This window comes from Rana temporaria, chromosome 6 (assembly GCF_905171775.1).
Source record: "Rana temporaria chromosome 6, aRanTem1.1, whole genome shotgun sequence".
Lineage (NCBI taxonomy): Eukaryota > Metazoa > Chordata > Amphibia > Anura > Ranidae > Rana > Rana temporaria.
In genome coordinates this window covers 25,205,039-25,222,413 of record NC_053494.1, presented here as the reverse complement: position 1 = coordinate 25,222,413, position 17,375 = coordinate 25,205,039, and positions in this window count along the sequence as shown.

The following is a 17,375-nucleotide window of genomic DNA, read 5'->3' as shown; positions in this document are numbered from 1 at the left end:
CCATACTAGCCCATTTTGTGACACTTAGGCCGCGTACACACGATCGGTTAAACCAATGAGAACGGTCTGATGGACCGTTTTCATCAGTCCAAACCAATCATGTTTGGGCCCCATCAGTTATTTATCCATAGGTTAAAAAAAAGCAATCTTGTTTTAAATTTAACCGATGGATACCTAACCGATAGAAAAAAAATGATCGTTTGTAGGCACGTCCATCGGTTAAAAATCCAGGCATGCTCAGAATCAAGTTGACGCATGCTTGGAAGCATTGAACTTCGTTTTTTTCAGCACGTCGTTGTGTTTTACGTCACCGCGTTCTGACACAATCGTTTAACTGATGGTGTGTAGGCGCGACGGACCATCAGTCAGCTTCATCGGTTAACCGATGAAAACGATCCATCAGACCGTTTTCATCGGATGGACCGATCGTGTGTACGAGGCTTAACCTGCAAAAGAATCCAGCGATGTCCCTGTGTAGGCAGCGTCCATCTTCCGTCTCCTCGTCCTTCCGGGCTACGGACTCCGGTTCTGGGATTCACCGAAGCCGTGTGACATCACTCCCACGCATGCGCATGAGAGTCGCCATTAACGGTGCAGGCTGGAGAAGAGACGGCAGAGCTTAGTTTCGCCGTTAACATTTTTAAGTGCAATATCTCATAAATGGCGCACGTTTAGGAGATATTTCCACTACCTATAAGTAAGCCTCAGTCTAGGCATACCTATAGGTAGAAGTAGTCAAAAGGGGTTTACAACCACTTTAAAGTATAACTAAAAAGGCAAAAAAATAAATTCTTTAGGATAGGGTAGTGAGTAGTCGAATTTTTGGTGCTGCCTGTGTCCCATCTTTCTGTCCTGATCACCAGTGTTTCTGGGAATGTTGTTGGTGTTGTTATGGGCAAAATGGGAAATAAATCCACAGATGGCAAGCCACACTATCTGCCTGCTGCAGCTCAATGGAAGGTATTCATAAGCTAAAAGTGACAATAAGAATAGAGGAAAGCACGCTGATCTCGTGGAGTAATAAAGGATACGATTTAAATGTTGCAGTTTATACAAAGTGGCAACTTGTAACAGAGCACATCAGGCTAGCAGAGGACAGATCCACATAGCCAGGGGCCAGGGTGAAGGAAGTTCTAGCAGTTGTCACTCCTACAGATAAAACCCACTCCACAAATGACATATCTGGCAGCGTCCTCCTGACTCCACATAAGTGGACAAGGGGTGAAAGTTGTGTGCAAGTGTGAGCCAAGACAGTACAGGCAAAGCATTTCGAGGGTAACTCCCTCTTTCTCAAGCCTTGAGTGGAGTGGGTATGGTAATGGTATGTATAGCGCTTAGGTCACCCTACCCCCTTTTTTGTTGTATGTATAGCGCTCAGGAGTGGGAAAGTGGCTGCAGCACTGCTGCACCACTGATAAAATGGCTGCATTTAAATAAAAAAACAATTGATTTTTTTTACCAATAAGTATTTTGTGGTGGCTGTATATATACAATTAACTGATCCAATCTATTCGTAAAAATATAGAAATGTTGGCACTTACGATTTCATTTATGATATTCTAAAGCCAATCATCGTGATGGTGACTATCCCTTCCTGAGACCTGTAAGCCTGGTTATAGAAGAGACAATCACTGTGACCAATCTTCGTTAGATAGCTGAACACACCAAACACTTGGCATCCAACAAATGTTTTTACTGCATGCAGAACGGCACAATTTACAATTTACAGGGCGCTCCATGCTCTTCTATGGAGCCGCGGATGTCAGTGGTGACATGCCCGCTGACATCCGAACCGCTCCGATCCGCCAAAGTGTGACGGAGGAAAAATCTACTTTTCCATCCGTCTGGTGGATCAGATCAGGTGAACACGGACAGACGATCCCCCCATAGGGGAGAGCGGAGAAAAGACAGGGCGGTCCCTGCACAGTGTGCGGGGACTGCCCTGTCATCCGCCGGCTCAGCGGAGATCAACGGAGCGATCCCTGCTGAGCAAGCGGAGGTTCGCAGGGCGGATCATTACTGATCATTACTGATCCGCCCTGTGTGAAAGGGGCCTTAAAGGGTAAGTTCACTTTTTACAGAAAGTTCACTTACACTGGACCCCCTCCCCATTACCCCCGTCCCCCCCCCCCCGTCCCACGGTACTTGAGTCACACGGTCACCAACTGTGAGAGATCAAGTCGCTGCTTTACCGGTCCAGGGATTTGAAATCTCTTTGGTTTTCTCTCCGCTTCTCCAGCACTGACAGGACAGGCTAGGCGGGTTCTGATAAAGGTACGTATAGGAGGCATTCTAATTGGTTGGCGCCATGCGACAATTTAAAAAAATAAAAAAAGCAATATTGTTTACTTTTTGCTATAATAAATATCGGCAATTTTTTTTTATCCACTTCAGCCCCGCATTTTTTGCGATTCGGCACTGCGTCGCTTTAACTGACAATTGCGCGGTCGTGCGACGTGGCTCCAAAACAAAAATGTACGTCCTTTTAAGAGTGACAATTTTGAAAAAAATGCTATATTTTTATTTTTTTGCTTTAATAAATATCCCCCAAAAATATATGAAAAATGTATTTCTCAGTTTAGGCCGATTTTTTTTTTTTTTTTTACCAAAAATATGTAAAATATCACAATAAGCGTATATTGATTGGTTTGCGCAAAAGTTATAGCGTCTACAAAATAGGGGATAGATTTATGGTATTTTTATTAATATTTCTTTTTACTAGTAAAGAGAAATGTCTATCTTTAGGCGGGCGTAGCGTATCTCATATACGCTACGCCGCCGTAACTTTGACAGGCAAGTTCCGTATTCAGAAAGAATTTGCGCCCGAAGTTGCGGCGGCGTATCGTATATGGGCCGGCGTAAGCCCGCCTAATTCAAAATAGGCTGGTAGGGGGCGTGTTGTATGCTAATTATTTGTGACCCCACGTATTTGACGCTTCTAACGAACGGCGCATGTGCCGCTTGTGAAAGTATCCCAGTGCGCATGCTCCAAATTACGACGCAAATAGTTAATGCTTTAGACGTGAACGTAACTTACGCACAGCCCTATTCGCGTACGACTTACGCAAACGACGTAAACGGCGCAAAATTCGATGCTTAACATTGGCTACGCCTCATAGAGCAGGGGTAACTTTACGCCGGAAAAAGCCTTACATAAACGACGTAAATAAATGCGCCGGGCGCACGTATGTTTCTGAATCGGCGTATCTAGGTCATTTGCATATTCAACGCGTAAATCTACGGAAGCGCCCCTGGCGGCCAGCGTAAATATGCAACTAAGATACGACGGCGTAAGAGACTTACGCCGGTCGTATCTTACAAATTCTGGCGTATCTGATTCTTTAAATCAGGCTCCAAGATACGACGCCTCACACTCAGAGTTACGACGGCGTATCTGGAGATACGCCGTCGTAACTCCTTTCTGAATCTGGCCCCTTGTTCATCCTCATCTTTTATGCTGCTGCTACCAGGAAATATGCAGGGACTGTGCTTTTAATACATTCAATCATCATCAACCAACGGCCCTTACGGGGGCACCACTACACATGCTTATAGCTGCATTCCATATGGTGGTATACATACAAGTCTTTGGGAATCTTTACCTTTCAATCAAAAAAACATTCATGTGAAACTAAATCTGGCACCTTCTGTTTCAAGGTTTCCAAGTTTTAAGCAAACAAATGATTGCAATTGCTGTGGAAACGTATAGACTAGATGTATAAACTGTCAAAGAGCCATCAAAATGGCAGGATCAAATTTAATAAGCCTTTTAAAAATAAAAAAATATACTAATTATACAAGAAAATATAATATAGTCATTTCAAGTGACAATTAATGTGTTCAATCAAGTTAACCCTAAACAAATAATTTGTATGTATGGGGAAAAGGTGGAAATAAGGGCCGTCTAACTGAGCCACCCCCACTGCGCGTAACTGGAGAATATAAGTGAAAATATAGTGATATTGATAATATAAATAAATAAATTAATAAATAAATATATGTGAGCTGCTGCTCTAAAAGTTAAACAATCAAAATGTAATATGCAAATACAGTGCTACCTGATGTGAAAAAAGGTATCAAATGTGATATTAAGCAGCGCTCAAGAGAATCAAATAAAAAAACACACATATAATATTGCTAAACTATTAAGTGAAAAATAATGAGTGATCCACCCTCTATGTGAAACAATATATCAGTGTCAAAAAATAGGTGTCAATAATACACCCAAAATAACAGGTTGGCAAAAAATAAATCCATAAACTGATTGTGTGAACGTAAATGAAGTTCATAAATGGAGAACAGAAGAAATCCCTTCACGATCTTCAGACAGTGCTTTCACCACACCACAGTGACTGCGTGATTCCACCACCCATCAGAATGCAAACTCACCACAATAAACGGCCTGACACTCTCGTGTTAAGGCACACAGGCTTTTTAACTGAACCACTCAGTTTAATTGATGGAACTCCCTCTTTGGAAACTGGAGCACTCAGTTAAATAAATGGAGATCCGTTGGAAAAAGGAAAAACTCCAAGATGACAGCCACATGTATAATGAAGAGAGAGAGCACAATAGTGTGATATTGCAACACAACTTTTAATAAAAACACTAAAAATCTCCCAATAGATGCACTCACAAAAATGACTCTTGTCATAAGCAGTGATTAAATCCAAACATCACACGGTGTAAACACAAACGAAAATTTTCCTCCAGGTGAACCAGTGGTCACGGCGGACCAACAAATAGCCCAGGTTTACTCACAGCCCTATGAAGGTGTACTGGAGTCGCTCTTCAGATGACTATATTGGTGACAGATGGACCGTTCCACGCCCGACCAGTTCAGTTTAAGGTATGCGGTTGTAACTTAGTACCCACGCCCCGACATGTTTCATCATACTGATTTAATCATGGGGATGCTTACCAGATGTCACATGCCGCTATATGTAGCTGCCAAGGTCCCCCCCTCACTTGCACATTGGTGCACGCCTTCCGTTCATTACAAGCATCAGCTGTGTGGACAAACGTCCCACTCAGCTGTGCTGGCATGCAAGTGTGCAGCTCTGACCAAACAGAGCAGCATAATCATGTGTGCGAGGTGGAGGCCCCCAGTGGTGACGTTGGTGTACTACACCTAATCACACTGCCTGTATTCAACGAAGTGTCTATCACCAGTGGTCAAACTGGTGTATGGCACCCATTCCCACTGCCTATATTCGATACAGTGTCTAACCCCAGTGGTGAAACTGGTGTATGACACCCATCAAGCATAGAGTGTACTGCAAACTGAAAGAAGGGGGATATCCCTCTAAGAAATAACTAACAGCCATTCGGGTGTCCCCATGACCACGAGTCACCTCCAGGTCTATACAAACACGATCTAACAGTGTAAAGTCAGAAACACAAAGTACAATATCTCTCATTAATCTAAAGTGAGAGCATACTACATGGTTATATGAATCTAAAAAAGAATATATATTATTCCAAAATCTAAAAACACATAATCAACCATAAATATATATAAAACTGAATTAAATACATATAGTATAGGCGGTATTCCTAAAATTATATTGAAGAGTTGCATATATTATTATCCATCATAAAATTTCAATAAAATGGTAGTAATCAAAATGAATAAAAAATGTCTATACATATATACATACATACATATACACATACATATATATATATATATATATATATATATACATATACATATACATACATACATACACACATAAAAATCATTATTTTTAAAAAAGATTCTATAAACTGGAAAACGATTTTACACTGGGGCATGTACTTTGAACGAGATATACATAAATATGGGCAAGTTTAGACATGCAATGGTTCAAATTAAAGTGGGTGAACTTCATCATCTCCATATGCATGGCATAACAAAAATTTAATTATATAGTCATACAGAGCCCATGATCATAGTGGGTGGCCCAGTTGTCTGGCCCCCTTGTACCAACATAATTCATGACCATACTATATATATGTACACCTTAAAACCTGCTCCTAGTCTAAACATTACTGATGAAGCAGTTCACGTCCAACTCTATGTTGAGGCCCCTCGGAAATTGACTTTTTAAAAGAAAGATCCATTGAGTTTCTCGCTGCGATAGATCTCTCACCCTGTTTGAACCTCTCCATGAAGGGTGTACGCAGTCAATGCCACAGAACTGAGCTAGCGAAGGATCTTTGTTATGTTTTTCCTTAAAGTGGACTGACACACTGTGGTAATCAAAGCCCTTCTTTATGTTTGCCAGGTGTTCAGCCACTCGTATCCGCAATAACCTCTTAGTTCTTCCTACATAAAGTAGTCCACATGGGCACCAAATCAAATATACTACATGAGAAGAGTTGCAGGTGATAAATTCTTTAATAGAGAAAATCTTCCCATCACTGCTCGTGACCTGTTGTTTTCCTCTATTACTTATCTGCACAGTTCTGCAACAAATGCATTTCCTGCACGAGTAGAACCCCTTGAAATCTATTCTGAGGGCCTGCTGATCTGGGGGATCTAGAATCTTGCGGACCACCTTGTCGCCGAAATTAGGAGCCCTCCTATAGATGAATCGTGGTTGACTCGGAAGTATTTCGGCAAAGTGTCTGTCCTTCCCCAGGATGTGCCAGTGATTCTTGATGATAGCCTCTACCTCCCTGTATTGGGCATGAAACCCAGACAGGAAGCCCCATTGGTGTTGGTTATTATTTGGCTGTTCTACCTTCTTCTCTAAGCATTTTTCTCTAGGGATAGCAGCAATTTCTTCAATCATTGTGTTCAGAGCTGGCTCATCATATCCCTTCTGAACAAATTTATTCTTCAGTGTTTGTGCTTGTGAGAGATAATCATTGGCATCTGAGCAATTGCGACGAACTCTTAAAAATTGCCCCTTAGGGATATTTTTAATCCATGCTGGGTGGTGTCCACTATTAATGGACAAATAACTGTTACGATCAGTTGGCTTGAAAAAGACTTTAGTCTTTAGTTTATTTGCTTCTCTTTGGATAGTGACATCCAAAAAGTTGACCATATTTCCGCTAATTGTATATTCCAATTTAATGTTGTTGGGATTACTATTGAGGTCTTCCAGAAACTTTAGTGCATCTTGCTGCGATCCTTCCCATATAAATAAAATATCATCTATAAATCTCCGATAAAATAATAATTGGGGTCTCCGGTTATGAAAAACATGCCTGTCCTCCCACTCAGCCATGAACAGGTTGGCGAGGCTGGGGGCAAACTTTGCCCCCATAGCCACGCCAACCTGCTGGGAGAAGAAGGAGCCATCGAACCAGAAATAATTATGGGACATGCAGAACTCTAATACATGTCCCATAAATTTCTTCTGAGTATGCGGTATATCATCCCTCCTGCTAAGTGCCCAGTTCAACGCCAGTGCCGCATCATCATGCTGAATAATGGTATACAGTGATGCCACGTCAGCTGTTACCAAAAAGATGTCTGTTTCAGGCCTGATGCTCACTTTGTCTAGGGACTGTAGCAGGTCGGTGGTGTCTTTCAGATACGCCTTGGTTGTGCAAACACTCAGTTGGAGAAATCTGTCAAGGTATTCTCCCAATCTGGCTGTGACTGATCCAATCCCGTTAACTATTGGTCGGGCAGGTGGGATAATTTCATTTTTGTGGATCTTAGGCAAAGTGTAGATCACCGGTATCCTACACGCTGAGGGAGCTAAGTACTTTTTCTCTTTCAGATTCAAAGCTCCAGTATGATAGCCCCAATCTACCAACGCATCAAGTTGTACCTTGTATGGTTCGGTAGGGTCTGATGCTAGTTTTCTATATGTAGAAGTATCGCTCAGCATATTGGACAACTGGGTGCAGTAGAACTCCTTATCCAGGACCACCACCCCTCCCCCTTTGTCCGCTGGTCGGATCACAACATTCTTCTTATCCTCCAAAGATTCAATACCTTCTTTAATATAGCGGGGATTCACACCCTTCTTCACAGGTAATTCCTCAATGTCTTTGAGTACCAACTGTTTAAAAACCTCTATAAAATGATTATTGGAAATCTGAGGATTAAATAAGGATTTATTCTTGAGTCCACTGTCAACTTTCGTTGCCACACTGGTACTTTTCATGGAAGACGTGACAGGGTGGCTCAAGAAGTATTTTTTCAAATTCAGAGTCCTGACAAATTTGTGTGTGTCTATATAGACGTCAAATTTATTCATTGTTCTTCTAGGAGCACACTTTAAACCCGTGTTGAGGATATTGAGCTCTTTCGGGCTCAACGTCACCTTACTCAGGTTGTATATTCCTGTGGTTCCACCTCCCTCATTCTTTTTTTGGGATTGTTTCCTTCGGCCTGCCCTGCATCCACGTCTTCTCTTTGATATGTTTCTGGTCCTCTTTGCGGAAATTTCGGAACGACATGCTTGTCTCCTCCTTTGTTGTTCCTGGTCTGTGAGTTCCTCCTCGGAGTCCCACCTCTCCCCCCCCTCCCCCGATGCCCTAAAAAAGGCTGTTGAGAGTAGTATCCATTATGATAGTCCTCTGCCAGAGGTTGATATCTATTGCCCATATGCCCATACTCTGGTCCTGGATAGTATCCTGGAGGGGGCGGATGGTGGGACCACTGTTGGTAATTATGTTGTGGAGGATAATTAAACTGATCTTTCCTCCCATAAAATTGTGGTGTCCGTGGGGACTGATATTGATAGCCATACTGTTGTCCATTTCTCTCCTGCCTTGAAGGTCCAGGTGATGCCTGTTGAGAGGCATATTGATCTTTTTTACCAGTGTTACTACCACTTCCTCGAGCTTGATTCGATGAGCTCCGATCAAGCTTCGATTTTTTATTATTGTTGGTGCTCTGTTTAACAGTAGTTTCCTTCTTGGGTATAGCATCCAGGATTCTTGATAGTTGTTGTGAGGCCACAGTGGCTTCCTCATCAATAGCATTGTTAATGATTCCTGTGCTTTGCCAAGCATAAATTCTATTATTCTTAAAGTCCTCCGAATCCCTATTGAATTTTTTGACTTTCCTTTTCTGTGTTTCTCTGTCAATTTTTTCCAGTTTCTTTTTCATATTAACATTAAAATCCTTTATTAAACTGGTTTCCTTAATTGGTTCCAATTTATTTCGTAAAACCTGAATTTTTTCATTCAGTAGGGCCAGTTTGATTTCTTTCCTTTTAAGAACTAAATTCTGCAACTCTTTCCCTGCTTTATTGAAAAAACTTAACCATTCGGTCATGTACTTAGTGTCGGTTAAACCATCTTGAGGTGTCACCTCCCACCTCAAGCTTCTGAAAATAAGACCCTCCTTGTTATAGTGTTCAAAGGTGAACACGTCCCACCAGGCTTTGACCTGTTTTTCTAATAGGTTCTCTAAAGCTTTCAGAGTTCCTGGATAGTCTTCCTCACACTCTGCCATTTCCTGGTTGGTGGAGAAAACTGATTCTGCATTAATCTGTCTATTCGACAAAAAATTAATGACTTCCATAGCAGCAGTGAGTAAAAATAAATATGTATGGGGAAAAGGTGGAAATAAGGGCCGTCTAACTGAGCCACCCCCACTGCGCGTAACTGGAGAATATAAGTGAAAATATAGTGATATTGATAATATAAATAAATAAATTAATAAATAAATATATGTGAGCTGCTGCTCTAAAAGTTAAACAATCAAAATGTAATATGCAAATACAGTGCTACCTGATGTGAAAAAAGGTATCAAATGTGATATTAAGCAGCGCTCAAGAGAATCAAATAAAAAAACACACATATAATATTGCTAAACTATTAAGTGAAAAATAATGAGTGATCCACCCTCTATGTGAAACAATATATCAGTGTCAAAAAATAGGTGTCAATAATACACCCAAAATAACAGGTTGGCAAAAAATAAATCCATAAACTGATTGTGTGAACGTAAATGAAGTTCATAAATGGAGAACAGAAGAAATCCCTTCACGATCTTCAGACAGTGCTTTCACCACACCACAGTGACTGCGTGATTCCACCACCCATCAGAATGCAAACTCACCACAATAAACGGCCTGACACTCTCGTGTTAAGGCACACAGGCTTTTTAACTGAACCACTCAGTTTAATTGATGGAACTCCCTCTTTGGAAACTGGAGCACTCAGTTAAATAAATGGAGATCCGTTGGAAAAAGGAAAAACTCCAAGATGACAGCCACATGTATAATGAAGAGAGAGAGCACAATAGTGTGATATTGCAACACAACTTTTAATAAAAACACTAAAAATCTCCCAATAGATGCACTCACAAAAATGACTCTTGTCATAAGCAGTGATTAAATCCAAACATCACACGGTGTAAACACAAACGAAAATTTTCCTCCAGGTGAACCAGTGGTCACGGCGGACCAACAAATAGCCCAGGTTTACTCACAGCCCTATGAAGGTGTACTGGAGTCGCTCTTCAGATGACTATATTGGTGACAGATGGACCGTTCCACGCCCGACCAGTTCAGTTTAAGGTATGCGGTTGTAACTTAGTACCCACGCCCCGACATGTTTCATCATACTGATTTAATCATGGGGATGCTTACCAGATGTCACATGCCGCTATATGTAGCTGCCAAGGTCCCCCCCTCACTTGCACATTGGTGCACGCCTTCCGTTCATTACAAGCATCAGCTGTGTGGACAAACGTCCCACTCAGCTGTGCTGGCATGCAAGTGTGCAGCTCTGACCAAACAGAGCAGCATAATCATAATCATAGAATCATAGAATCTTTTTTAAAAATAATGATTTTTATGTGTGTATGTATGTATGTATATGTATATATATATATATATATATATATATATGTATGTGTATATGTATGTATGTATATATGTATAGACATTTTTTATTCATTTTGATTACTACCATTTTATTGAAATTTTATGATGGATAATAATATATGCAACTCTTCAATATAATTTTAGGAATACCGCCTATACTATATGTATTTAATTCAGTTTTATATATATTTATGGTTGATTATGTGTTTTTAGATTTTGGAATAATATATATTCTTTTTTAGATTCATATAACCATGTAGTATGCTCTCACTTTAGATTAATGAGAGATATTGTACTTTGTGTTTCTGACTTTACACTGTTAGATCGTGTTTGTATAGACCTGGAGGTGACTCGTGGTCATGGGGACACCCGAATGGCTGTTAGTTATTTCTTAGAGGGATATCCCCCTTCTTTCAGTTTGCAGTACACTCTATGCTTGATGGGTGTCATACACCAGTTTCACCACTGGGGTTAGACACTGTATCGAATATAGGCAGTGGGAATGGGTGCCATACACCAGTTTGACCACTGGTGATAGACACTTCGTTGAATACAGGCAGTGTGATTAGGTGTAGTACACCAACGTCACTACTGGGGGCCTCCACCTCGCACACATGATTATGCTGCTCTGTTTGGTCAGAGCTGCACACTTGCATGCCAGCACAGCTGAGTGGGACGTTTGTCCACACAGCTGATGCTTGTAATGAACGGAAGGCGTGCACCAATGTGCAAGTGAGGGGGGGACCTTGGCAGCTACATATAGCGGCATGTGACATCTGGTAAGCATCCCCATGATTAAATCAGTATGATGAAACATGTCGGGGCGTGGGTACTAAGTTACAACCGCATACCTTAAACTGAACTGGTCGGGCGTGGAACGGTCCATCTGTCACCAATATAGTCATCTGAAGAGCGACTCCAGTACACCTTCATAGGGCTGTGAGTAAACCTGGGCTATTTGTTGGTCCGCCGTGACCACTGGTTCACCTGGAGGAAAATTTTCGTTTGTGTTTACACCGTGTGATGTTTGGATTTAATCACTGCTTATGACAAGAGTCATTTTTGTGAGTGCATCTATTGGGAGATTTTTAGTGTTTTTATTAAAAGTTGTGTTGCAATATCACACTATTGTGCTCTCTCTCTTCATTATACATGTGGCTGTCATCTTGGAGTTTTTCCTTTTTCCAACGGATCTCCATTTATTTAACTGAGTGCTCCAGTTTCCAAAGAGGGAGTTCCATCAATTAAACTGAGTGGTTCAGTTAAAAAGCCTGTGTGCCTTAACACGAGAGTGTCAGGCCGTTTATTGTGGTGAGTTTGCATTCTGATGGGTGGTGGAATCACGCAGTCACTGTGGTGTGGTGAAAGCACTGTCTGAAGATCGTGAAGGGATTTCTTCTGTTCTCCATTTATGAACTTCATTTACGTTCACACAATCAGTTTATGGATTTATTTTTTGCCAACCTGTTATTTTGGGTGTATTATTGACACCTATTTTTTGACACTGATATATTGTTTCACATAGAGGGTGGATCACTCATTATTTTTCACTTAATAGTTTAGCAATATTATATGTGTGTTTTTTTATTTGATTCTCTTGAGCGCTGCTTAATATCACATTTGATACCTTTTTTCACATCAGGTAGCACTGTATTTGCATATTACATTTTGAAAATAATTTGTATGCCATCATAATAAAGAACTAATCAGGAAGATAATAAAAGTAAATAAATAAAGTAATAAAAAAATTAGCAAAATCATGAAAGGTATAAACAAATATTGATACCCAATATTTAATTATTTAACTAAGTAAATAACGATTTATTTTGAAAATTGTAATTTGGTCATGGCCTTTAGATTTTACCCTATTTTCAGTAAATTATTTTTTCTTTTTTTTTTTTAGGCTGCATTCACACCTGAGCGTAGGTCGTTTTTTCCGGCGTTTTGTCGCGCGTATTCATGCTTATTTGCACGTTTGCATACAGCGTCGTCCGACGTTTTTGTACTTCAACGTTTTTTATTTTAGCCAATAGGATAAATTATCATCTTTTCATCACTTGTTGCTATGTTGGTAGATTTTTTTTATCTTCTGCCTGGGTGAAATGTTCTATTGATTAAAGCGACAAAACGCCCGTAGCAAACGCTCGTTGTCACGCTAGTCGCTTGAATCGAGCGTTTCCATTACTTTCTATGGGAAATAGAAACGCTCAAAAACGCCCAAACGGCCCGATTCGCGTGACAAAAAAGGGTCCGGAAATTGTTTGAGCTTCAGGCGTTTGGCGTCAGGCGTTTTGGAGTGGAGATGTGAACCATCTCCGTAAGGAATAATGTATTTTTTCCCCTCTAGCGTTTTTGAGCGTCGCGCTTCAGGCGACAAAACGCTCAGGTGTGAATGCAGCCTTACTCTTTTTATTGACAAGGTATAGAAAAACTGTTAGGTATGACCATCAGTACGCTCAACATGAGCGTTAAAATATATTACATGTGCTACACAAAGATCAAAAAATTGTGCATTGACATATGAATTATTGAAACTGAACAGTTTGATGACACAATATAGTGAAACAATATTTTCTGAGCAGTTGGATCCAAGCTAGAAAACAACAATTCCAGATATTCTAACAAGGAGTAATATATTCAACTTTAGATGCAGATTTAGGTAACCTCATACAAGACGCTGCATATGTATCATCAAGGGTGAGAGTAGAGGAGCATTTGGCGAGTGTTCTTTATCCAATATACAGTGAAACCTCGGATTGCCAGTAACGCGGTTAACAAGTGTTTCACAATACGAGCGCTGTATTTTGGAAAATCCTGACTCAGTTTGCGAGTGCTGTCTCGCGAAACGAGCAGGATTCAAACCACAGAGGTGTGCAGTACCGCATTTGGCCTAAGGGTGCGGGGGCGCCAGAGCCTAGCGGAGCCGTTCGGAAATACTCCAAAAAACTCGGAATTACATATTTCCCAAGCCTAAGGTTTTCCGAGTACAGCCGAGCTGCCCCTGAGCCTTTCCGGGTATTTCCAAGGCTCTCCGGCGCCCCCCCCCATCTCTGGTCACATGTGGTATTGCATGCCATAGAAGTCAATGTGGAACAAATTATTTTCGTTTCCATTGACTTCTATGGGGAAACTCGCTTTGATATGCGAGTGCTTTGGATTACGAGCATTTTCCTGGAACAGATAATGCTCGTAATCCAAGGTTCCACTGTACTTAATAGGCAAATTCATGGGTGGCATGGTACAGGAACAGAGAGTGAGTGAGTGAGAAACTTATATAGCGCTTCAAGCAATGCATCCAGCTTCTTCCCAGCAACAGCATAAGGAAAGGGGGGTGCCCAGTGATGTAAGGGAGAGTGGGGGGCACAACTTCTGATGGTGGGGTGGCTCTTGACATCTAATGTAAAGGGGAGGGGATGCGCTGGACATCTAATCTTACAGATACAACCGGCACTTTTGAGGGCAATCATAATGTTGATGCGGCCCACAATGAAATTGAGTTTGACACCCCTGCTCTAGAGGTTTCTTATTAATTGAGGTACATGGTAGATGAGAATACACAATTTTCAGTAAGGCCCCTTTCACACTGGGGCGGGAGGTTCATCTGCGTTAAAGCGCTGCTATTTTTAGCGCCTGCAAAATGACGTCGGTGCGCAGGCGCCGTATAGAGCCGCACCGACGTTCGGCTTCTTTCGGCAACTCGTGACGCGCTGTATGCGACGGTCGGAAGGCTGTCAATCAAATAGGAACGCCCAGTCCCGCAGACCATACCCGGAAGCGGCGGAGAAGATCTATCTCTAAAACGGTAAGTACTGCATTGATTTAAAAAAAAACACCTGATTGTGCTTCCCACAATTAGCCTCAATCTAATCTTAATATTTTTTTTTCGGGTGAACCCCTGCTTTAATTTTAAAGTATCTCAAGTTGCATTGTGGCATTTGTCTTTACCTGGCTCTTCTACCTCTCCCTAACCCTGCATGACATAACCACATTCACATGAACAGAATACCGAAAAACAGTTTATGCAAGAATGCAAACCAATCAATGAGCTCTGAGATCCCAATACTCTTCCTATTGACATGTAAAGGCATGTCTGCTGATTATCTCTCAATTCTATTATACGGATGAATAATCTGCATAACACATCAGTGTTTGTATTCAGATGCAAGATGTTAGATCAGATCTATGTATTCTCTTGTAAATGAAGGTGGTTTCTGTCAATACACAATGAAGTGACCTGACAGGCACAGGCAAAAGGTAAACTAGTATTTAGGCTCCATGCACACCGGACGTTAAAATAACATTTATAAAAAAGTCAGTAGCTTTGCATTGAGTCTTTTAATGTTTTTTTACGTTTTTGCAATAGTGTATATTAGGCCTTTTTTTAGCGTTTTTTTCCAATGGATCGAAAACTTTAAAAAATGCTGGTGAGCCATGTTTTTGAGCGTTTATCTACGTTTATCAGTGTTTATGCAGGTTTAACATTTTTTAAGTGTTTTTGTGGTCAGAAAAACAGCTCCTGAAAGCGATTTTAGGGCATTCAGACAACAACCCATAAACTCCACTGCTGATAAATGTTCAAAAACGCCCATGTGTGCATGGACACAAAGGATAACATAGAGCGGAGTTCAGTGTGCATGGAGCCATCCAATAACATATTATAAAGGTGAGCCATAAATTATCTTAAAGCTAGCAATTAACAACAAAACATAGAGGGCCAGATCCACGTAGCGCGGCTCTTTTTTATGTCCGACGTAGCGTATCTCAGATACACTACGCCGCCGTAACTTACAGCGGATTTCCCGTATCCACAAAGAATTTGCGCGGTAAGTTACGGCGGTATAGTGTAAATGTGTCGGCGTAAGGGCACGCAATTCAAATCACTAAGTTGTGGGCGTGTTTTATGTCAATACGTCTTGACCTTACGTAAATGACGTTTTCTTTTAACGGCGCATGCGCCGTCCGTGTGGGGTATCCCAGTGCGCATGCTCCAAATTAACCCGGAAGCACCACCTAGCGGCCAGAGTAAATATGCACCTTAGATCCGACGGCGTACTAAGACGTACGTCAGTTGGATCGAGCCCACATTCAGTCGTATCTTGTTTTGTGGATACAAAACAAAGATACGCCGGAGCAACCTAGAAGTTACGCGGCGTATCAATAGATACGCCAGCGTAACTGCTTCGTGGATCTGGCCCAGAAAGTTCACAAAATGTTATGGTGCGCCATATAAATTGAATATCAATTAGGCTTTTTATACAATAAATGATCCCGAACTGCCACACTGTCACACAAGCTTTTCATGGAGACTACAAGTGATTATTTCAATACATTACACAAGCATGGTCTACTGTTGTCACCATCACCAAGCTCATGCCATGCAGACATGCATGTAGACAGGAATGGCCTCAGGAGACCAGCAGCACTGGGATTGAACAAAACATAAAATGAACCACCTCAATACCAGGCACTTTCACCGACTTCCTGCCAGGCCATTTTTCAGCTTTCAGTGTTGTTGCACTCTGAATGGTCATGCAACACTGTACCCAAATGAATTATCTTTTTCTTTACACAAATAGAGCTTTCTTTTGGTGGTATTTAATAATTTCTGGGATTTTTATTGTTTATTGTTTTATTGTTTAAAAAAAAGAAAAAAGACACAAAATTTAGAAAAAAAAAATAATTCTTAGTTTCTGTCAGTACATTTTTTCAAAGTAAAGTAATTTTTCACCTTTATTGATGTGCGCTGTCGAGGCTGCACTGATGGGGGGCACTTATGGGAACTGATTAGGTGGCACTGATGAGGAAGCACTAATATGCTGCACTGATGGGCACTGATATGCAGCACTGATGAGTACTTATAGGCGGCACTGGTGAGGCACTGATAGGTGGCACTTGTGGGCACTGATAGGAAGCAGTGGTGGGCAGCACTGTTGGGCACTCATAGGCAGCACTGACTGGCTGCACTTATAGGCACTGATTGGTGGCACTTATGGGCACCGATAGGCACTGCTGGGGCTTTCCTGTAATCGGTGCCCTGATTACATGCCCAGGCCTCCCCTGCGAGGAGATGCTGCTGATCAGCACTCCTCGCCACACACTCTGTCAGGGGGGTGTTAAGGCCCTGTCAGGCTGTATGGGATCCCCTGATTTGTAGCTTCAGCCCTGGCTGTGTCACTGACCTGCAAGAGTGGTGATGGCAAACTCCCCCCTGGTCATATGACCGTGCTTGTGCCAATGATTGTCTGGCACAAGCTACATATGGAGGATCTTGACAATCAAGGTTGCAGAATTAACCTTAAAGTACAGGGCATCCCTGAGTCTGTGGAACAAGACCAAATACAACATGCGGTCTCTGCCATATTTAATGATCGGCTAGACAGACCTCCGGCCACTGTGATTGAATCAGAGAGAATTCATAGACCATTACGCCCAAAAGGAAGAGACACTGACCCACCCAGGGACATTGTATGCTGCCTCACTAGCTTTCATCTTAAAGAAGATAACCTTAGAAAAGCCTGCAACAGGGGGCCCTCTTATGATTTATCCAATATTACTCTATAACATTGTAAGGATCTCTGCCCGCTCCTA